The sequence below is a fragment of the Magnolia sinica genome, chromosome 11, assembly GCF_029962835.1.
Source record: "Magnolia sinica isolate HGM2019 chromosome 11, MsV1, whole genome shotgun sequence".
NCBI lineage: Eukaryota > Viridiplantae > Streptophyta > Magnoliopsida > Magnoliales > Magnoliaceae > Magnolia > Magnolia sinica.
This window is the reverse complement of record NC_080583.1, coordinates 12,225,964-12,234,934: the sequence shown is the minus strand read 5'-3', so window position 1 is coordinate 12,234,934 and position 8,971 is coordinate 12,225,964. Positions and strand designations below refer to the sequence as shown.

General features: G+C 39.3%; 1 non-coding gene across 1 annotated transcript; it reads right to left on the bottom strand.

Annotated features, from left to right (window-relative positions):
* Positions 1-1,273: 1,273 nt before the first annotated feature.
* On the bottom strand, positions 1,274-1,380 carry LOC131219695 (small nucleolar RNA R71). Its single transcript, XR_009158341.1, has one exon. It is a non-coding gene; the product is annotated as a small nucleolar RNA R71 (small nucleolar RNA).
* Positions 1,381-8,971: the final 7,591 nt, after the last annotated feature.

Genomic DNA, 8,971 nt, shown 5'->3' with positions numbered 1-8,971 from the left:
AATTTTCTAATTCTAGTATTTTCCTATTTTTAGGAAATAGTTCATTTTTAGAAACTTTCCTCTTTTGTTTTTAAAAACTAGGTTAGTTATTTCCATTTTTAGAAATTCTTTCTAATTTTAGAAACTAACTCATCTTTCCTTTATTTTATTTTTAGAAACTTTCTAATTTTAGGTTTAGATTTTCTATTTTAGAAACTTTCTAATTCTGGAACTTTCCTTTTTAGAAACTAACTTTCTATTTTTATTTTTAGTAACTTTCTAATTCTAACTTTTTTAGATTTTAACTTTGTTTTCTAATTTATTTTTAGAAATTTTCTACTTGTAGAATTTTTGTTTAGAAACTAACTTTCCTATTTTATAGGCTTTTAAGATAGAAATTTCTAATTCGGTAAGCTTTTTCTCTACTTTCAAATTTTCAGATCTCTTTTAGTAACTTACTTTCTAGTTTAGAACTTTTCCTAATTTATTTTAGAAATTTTCACTTTCTTTTTGAAATTTCTTCTTTTAAAAACTAGTCTACTTCTATCTTTCTTTTTAAGAATTTTCTAATTCTAGACCTCCTCTTTAGAAACTGACTTGTTTTGTTTTCTTTTGCAGGTTTTTAACTCAGGGACTCCAATTTGGTAACTTCTTTCCAACCCTCTCTTTCTTTTTAGATTTTCTTTTCCTTTCTTAGGATTAGGTTTCGAATTTGATTGAGGGCTGCGAGTGTTTCATGCCCAAGTGGGCCCGTAACAACACTCGACGTCTCTTGACTGAAGAAGGATTGGTTGAGGGGTTAACTATTCATCGCAGGACTAGACACCACTCGAAATTCCCTGAGTTAATTGAAGTGATGGCTGAAAACCAACCTCTTCTACCCCAACCTAGGGCGGAGGACATTCAGGATGAGAATGAGGTGTATCAAGTACCCCCGCCTCGTACTTTACGGGATTATTTATAACCAGCGGGGCTGAGTACGCCCTCATGTATGATTTTTCCTGAAAATACAGGACATATGGACATCCAGTCAGGGGTTATCCAACTCCTTCCTAAGTTCCATGGGCTTGAATCTGAAGAACCATATCTACATTTGAAAGAGTTTGATGAGATCATAGCCACTTTATATTTTCAAAATGTGTCTGAGGACACAGTCAGGCTGAAACTCTTTCCTTTTTCCTTGAAGGAGAAGGCTAAGACGTGGTTACATTCACTGCGTCCTAGATCCATTGGCACATGGAATGATATGCAAAGGGAATTTATAAAGAAATTTTTTCCACATCATAAAATGATTACCCTTAGAAAAGCAATCATGAACTTCACCCAAAAGGAGGATGAAACATTTTACCAATGTTGGGAAAGGTTCAAGGATTTGGTCAGTTCATGCCCACAACACGGCTTTGAAACGTGGCGCATTACAAATTTTTTCTATGATGGACTGACATCTTCCATGCGCCAAATGGTCGAGACAATGTGTAATGGAGAATTCATTAATAAAAATGTTGACGAGGTATGAGATTACCTCGATAGTCTTGCTGAAAAAACACAATCATGGGACTATTACCCAAAATCGAACACCACGTCTAGGCCGACTCAATCTAGGGAGAAAGGTGGATTGTATCTCTTGAAAGAAGAGGATGATCTCAAGTATAAAGTGACTACGCTCATAAGAAAAGTTAAGGCCATGGAAGGAAAGAAGGATAAGGTTAATGAAAGTGTTTGCGGCATCTGTGATTGCAACATTCATACAACTGAAAATTGTCCTACGATACCCGCCTTTCGAGAAGTGTTAAATGAACAATCCAATGCTGTAAATACTTATCAAAGACCTTTCAATGAACTGACCTCTAATACGTCAATCCTGGTTAGAAAAATCATTCAAACTTTAGTTAGAGAAATGGACAAACTGCTACCCCTCAAAGTTTCTTCAATCAAAATTCAATTAAGGGGAAACCTCAAGAAGAACCGGTTCAAAATTTCATGTAAGAGCTGACCCAGGCAATGCAAGATTTTATGCAAAAGATGGATTCACGTATGACGGTTATAGAAAAGGGGATGCTTCCTGCACAACCGCTCCCCAATCCTAAACCGCAATACGAGATAAGGAATCTCAACTCTTCAAATCAAATGGAGCACGCTAAATCCATCACCACTCTTAGGAGTGAGAAGATCATTGATAAAACCCTTCCAATTAGGCCCAAAAAGCCTCAAGAACCAGAAGAGGACAATAATGATGGATCTAGTGAGGCTCCATGAAAATTAGAACCGGAACTTCTAGAAAAGCCAGTTGCTCCATTTTCCCAACGGTTGGTCTCACCAAAACCTCTCTCTAACTCTCAGGATATCCTAGAGGTGTTGAAACAAGTGAAAGTCAACATTCCTCTACTTGATGTCGTAAAACAGATACCTTCATATGCCAAATTCCTGAAAGACTTATGCACGACCAAACGACGACAGAGTATTCAAAAGAAGATCTTTTTGACCAAGAAAGTGAGTACCATCCTAAAGCAAGACGTGCCACATAAATTCAAAGATCCCAGTAGCCCAACCATATCATGTGTAATCGGGGACCACCGAATTGATCATGCACTTCTTGACTTAGGAGCGAGCGTTAATCTGATTCCCTACTCGGTATACAAACAGTTAGGTTTGGGTGAATTAAAACCCACCCTAACCACACTACAACTTGTCGATCGCTCTATTCTTATACCAAGAGGGATAATTGAGGATGTGTTGGTCCAAGTTGATAGATTTTACTACCCTGTAGATTTTATCATCCTGGATACCAAACCCATCAATAACATGAACACTCAGATTCGTGTCATTCTTGGTCGCCCATTCCTTGCCACTTCAAACGTAATTATCAATTGCAGGAATGGTGTCATGACTATGTCTTTTGGGAATATGACATTGGAGTCAAACATCTTTTTCAATAACGGCAGAAACTTAGAGTATGATGACGATTTTCACGATATTAATATGATTGACTCTTTAGTGGAAGATACGACACCTCTAACCTTATCCTCGGACCCTCTAGAGACGTGTCTAGCCCACTCCCATGATTTTGATGATGACATGATTAGGGAGACGTGTGCCTTACTTGATACTGCACTAGTACTTGAAGTTAACCGGTGGAAGCCACAATTTGAAGAGTTACCCCAAACTGATGTAGTGCCTCTACCGTCTAACCTCAAGCCACTGAAGCTTGACCTAAAACCTTTGCCCTCTGATTTGAAATATGTCTATTTAGGTTAAGATGAGACATACCCGGTGGTGATCTCTGCCCACCTAGAGAAAGAACAGGAGAGTATGCGTATATCTACTCTCATTTTGGATGGACGGTAGCGGACCTCAAGGGGATCGACTCCTCGATTTGTACTCACCGCATATATCTTGAGGATAATGTGAAGATCGCTCGGCAATCACAATGTAGACTAAATCCAAACATGAGGGAAGTGGTTAAGGCCGAGGTTCTTAAACTATTGGATGTAGGTATCATATACCCCATATCCGATAGTCAATGAGTGAGTCCAACTCAGGTAGTTCCTAAGAAGTCTGGGATCACCATCGTAGCCAATGCCAATAATGAACTCGTGCCAACTAGAGTTACTACTTGTTGGAGAATGTGCATTGACTATAGGAAGCTGAATACCGTCACGAGGAAAGACCACTTTCCTTTGCCCTTTATTGATCAAATCTTGGAAAGGCTAGCTAGTCATTCCTATTACTGTTTCCTTGACGGGTATTCGGGCTACAATCAGATTGAAATCGCCCCTGAGGATCAGGAAAAGACCACATTTACATGTCCCTATGGCACCTTTGCCTACAAAAGGATGCCATTTGGATTATGTAATGCCCCTGCCACCTTTCAGCGATGTATGATGAGTATCTTTTCTGACATGGTGGGAAAATATCTAGAGGTCTTCATGGATGATTTCTCTGTTTTCGGTTTATCTTTCAGCAAATGTTTAGAAAGTCTTATATGTGTACTGAAAAGATGTGAAGAGAAGAACTTGGTACTTAATTGGGAGAAGTGCCATTTCATGGTTCATAAGCGAATTGTCCTTGGACATATTATCTCGTCCAAAGGAATCGAGGTGGATAAGGCAAAAAGTGATCTTATCTCTAACCTACCTCCACCCAAGAACATACGGGACGTGCGATCCTTCTTAGGACATGCTGGGTTTTACAGAAGATTCATAAAGGACTTTAGTCTCATCTCTCGTCCTTTATGTAATCTACTTCAAAAGGATGCACCATACGAGTGGACTGAGCCATGTCAGGAAGCTTTCACTAAGCTTAAGGGCATGTTGACTAGTGCACCCATCATACAACCACTCGACTGGAGCCTTCCTTTTGAGCTTATGTGCGACACTTCTGATTATGCTCTTGGAGCGGTTCTAGGTCAGAAAAAAGATAAAAGACCCTACGTCATTCATTACGCGAGTAGAACTTTAAATCCTGCCCACGTGAACTACTCGACTACGGAAAAGGAACTCTTAGCCGTAGTGTTTGCCTTGGACAAATTTAGGTCCTACTTGATCGGATCCAAGATAATTATCTACATAGATCATGCGACACTTAAGTATCTTCTTTCTAAGAATGATTCTAAGCCCCGCCTGATACAATGGATCCTTCTACTATAAGAGTTTGATTTGAAGATTAAAGATAAAAAGGGAGTAGAGAACGTAGTGGCTGACCACCTTTCTCGCCTTAATACTTTTGATTCCCTTGATGCGACCCATATCAATGACATGTTCCCTGATGAACAACTGTTTAGAGTCTCTCATTCACCTTGGTTCGCTGATATTGCTAATTATTTTACCAAAGGTTCCATACCGACACAGTGGACTACACATGATAAGAAGAAATTCTTTGCCGAGGTACGCAACTTTTTCTGGGATGATCCATATTTGTTTAAATATTGCCCATACCAGATCCTAACGAGATGTATGCCAGACAATGAGCATCAGAGTATAATCTCCTTCTGTCACTCACAAGCCTGTGATGGTCACTTTTCTGCTAAAAAGACCACGGCCAAGATTTTATAGTGTGGCTTTGATTGACCCACTATATTCAGGGACACTCATGAGTTTTGCAAGGCTTGTGAGCGTTGTCAGAAATTGGGAGCATTGTCCCATTGAAATATGATGCATTTGAATCCCATCCTTATCATAGAAGCATTTGATTGCTGGGGCATTGATTTCATGGGACCATTCCCCCAATTTTTTGAAAATCTATATATTTTGCTCACTGTAGACTATATCACTAAATGGGTTGAAGCGATTCCGTGTCGGAATAATGACCATCGCACGGTCATTAAATTCCTAAAAGAGAACATCCTTTCCCGATTCGGAATGCCTCGAGCTATAATTAGTGATGGGGGCTCACACTTTTGTAATAGGCCATTCGAGAGTTTAATGAAGAAATATGATATCTTTCATAAGGTGAGTACCCTATATCACCTACAGACAAGTGGGCAAGTTGAGATTTCCAATAGGGAGATCAAACACATTTTGGAGAAAACGGTTAACCCTGACCGTAAGGATTGGTCAATCCGATTGACTGATGCCTTATGGGCTTAACGTACTGCATTTAAAACCCTATTGGAATGTCTCCCTTTAGACTTATCTATGGGAAGGCCTGCCACTTGCCTGTGGAGTTGGAACATAGAGCCTACTGGGCAAAAAAAAAATTTTAATTTCAATCTAGACAACGCTGGCTCGCTATGCAAACTTCAGTTGAATGAACTCGAAGAAATCCGGAACAATGCATACGAGAACTCGAGAATTTATAAGGATAGAATGAAGGCGTTTTATGACCAACGTATTCTACGGAAATCATTCATACCTGGTCAGAAAGTCCTTCTATATAATTCTCGATTACATCTCTTTCCAGGTAAGCTTCGATCTCGTTGGACTGGCCCTTACATTGTGGTCACTGCATATCCTCATGGGGCCGTTGAGATAAGAGATCCTGACAATGGCAAGGAGTTTAAAGTAAATGGACATCGCTTAAAGCCATTTGTCGAGAAAGTTGATTCAGAGGACATGTCCATACCTCTGACTGATCCTGTTTACCAAGATTGATCTCCTAGTCTAATGGAGGTATAAGTAGGTTTCCTGCTTTCATAGGACTAGGGTAGTTTGTTTTATACTGCTTTAGGATAAATGTTAAACTTAGCGCTCCTGGGAGGCAACCCAGCTTTTCATTCCATTTCATTTTCGTAGTTAGTTAGTTCAATGTTTGTAGGTAACATTGCTGCAAACCCTCACGAGACTACAACTTGTCCACTAGGGGCAACCTAGGGGTTTAAAGGCTTGTTGCATACGCTAAATGCAATCGAGAGTACCTGCGAAAGTGGTGTAGGTAGGATCTTCTTTTTTGTGATTTTTTTTTATTGATTTCTCTCTTGTGCTAACTTGCTTTTACGTTGATATTTTTGAGAAAGCCTCTTGATTCTCCATTCAGGTACTATCTTTCCATCACTCCTCTTTTATTTTTGTTGTCCATGTGCATTGCATGATTATTTCTTTTACATTGAGGACAATGTAGATTTTAGGTTGGGAGTGGGAGATTAGGCTACCTAATCAGTATTTTTATGGTCTTGAGCAAAAATTGTGAAATTTTTTAAATTTTTCTGGAATTTCTTGTGAATTTGAAGTGATTTTGACAATCATCTTGGATTTAGAATTAAAAAAGACGTGATGTTGGTAATTTATGATTCTTAGATTCAGTTGTCTATTATATTTCACAGTTAAGTTCGAGTTATTAATCCATGATTAAAAGTTGTAAACATTGATTGAGTCATGATTTCATAGGACATATCTCGCTTACACATTGAATGATTAACTTGGTAATCACTAAGCATGAAAGGAACTAGCCTGAAAAAAAAAAAATAAAATAAAAAATAAAAAATTCATGTTCAGTAAGAAGAATTGAAAGGGTAAGTCGCATAATCTTCACCATAGGTTTGCTCCCTATAGGTGTAGATTCGATTCCCCATGGTTGACATAAGAAAAGGGTTAGGTGTATAATCTTTACCATAAGTTTGCTCCCTATAGTGAGGATTTGATTCCCTTTCTTGGCGTTACTGTTCATGAAAAAAATCGAAGGTTGATAGAATGAAAAGTTAATCTGTAAGGCAAGTGTTGGTTTCAATTTTGGTTGTTATGAATTTCGTTGTTAATTACCAATGATATCATGAAATTGACAATTGGATCTCTTAATGATTGTAAGTCGAGATTACACTATACACTCATGGAACTCGATGTTTAGAATTGTTCTAATTAATGGATTAATATTTTGAACTTGATTATGAAGTTTACCATGAGCTTGATTCCAAAAAAAAAAAAATACTGCTCACCATTCATGTATCCTAGAATTTTCGCATCTCAATTATTGGTTCACAAGTCACTTGGGTTTACAGGAATTGTCTTTTATTTCTGAAATTATTTTTTTGCATGTTTTGCTCGGGGCCAGCAAAATGCTGGTTGGGGGTTGTGATGAGGGTCAAATATTGCATATTAGACCCCATTTATTGCCTGATTTTATGTACATGATAACGCCTAATGTCGTAATTTAATCGTGTTTTTGTTGCAGGATGTAATAAGGAGCGTTGATTGAAAAAGAGTATCAAAAGCGTGGATTTGATGCTCCGAAGTCACCAGAGCAAGGGACAGACTCCAGAGGACCAATATTGAAGAATTTACATGCCAGGAATCCGAGGAAATCAAGCCGTTCACGTTAAAGAGGCCCGAAACTGGTGAAGAATGCAAGATCACAGGGTTCTCACCATCCGATTGGCTCGAAAATGTCATACATGGCTGGAGACCATAAATAAATTGTAAATATTAAATTTCAACCATTGGATATCTCTAGAAGTGGGCCAACGGACAAATCAGCCCATTAGTCTCCAATTTTAGGCCCACCTACAATATGGATATGCTTCAAAATTGGACTTGACGGTTTAAATAAGATGAGAAACAGGATGGACGGATTGGATTTCTGAAGAACATCACAGTGGATTCCATATGTACAGCGTGTGTACATAGTGTACACACGCCTGGCGAGCACGGGACCGAGTAAGGCGGGTCAGCAGGCGCTGACTCGCATCTTCTCCTCCAGACGGCAGTTGCCGTTTTCGGCGTCTTACGTAACGAACGGATACTGTCCGTTTTGGGGAAGACAGTGGGCCACCTATGTCATCTGTACGGCTAATCTAAACCATCCATCTTGTAGATGGCCTCGAATATGACAAACCCATGTTGAAATTTCAGACCCATATGTACACACGTTTGCGGTACAGAGGCCACAAACGGACTACACTACAATGTTTAAAAGTACTTTTATTGTGATTTCTCCATTGGGTCGCGTCAATGGACGTTCAAAACCACCCATTCTTGACTGAAATTTCGTCCTGAATATAATGGACGGGGTGGATTTCCATGAAAGCACCTTTGTGGGGCCCATCGATCACGATAGCGCTAGACGTGTGAAAGGTTACGCACGTTCGTGAAATCCAGTTTTCCAAGCGGTTGTGGCCCACCATCTTTGATCATATAGCAGATCTGAACCGTCCATCATGTAGGCCAGCCAAAATACTTCCAAGAGACGTTGATTTTACATAAATAATGCAAGGAACGCGAGAGTTATGAAGCCCCGAACTTGGCTGCGAAAAGGCTTTCGCTGCGCGTGCGATAGCTTTCCAAATCCGATTTCCACCACTCCAGCAGCTATAAAAAGAGTTCCAAAACGTGGAAAAGAGGAGAGCTTGGGAAGCAGGGATGTGGAATAAGAAGAAGAGAGAGAGAGAAACAAGAGCAGAGACGGGTTCTAGCTTTTCTCCTTCTTCTTTAGTTTCTTTTGTTTATGAATTTTTTCAAAGATCATAGCCTCATCATGTCCATGAGTGACCGAACCTCTGAGCTAGGGCTAAGAGGTGAAGCTTGTAGCGTGATGGGGGACTCTTTCGCTTGTGTTTTGTATTCAT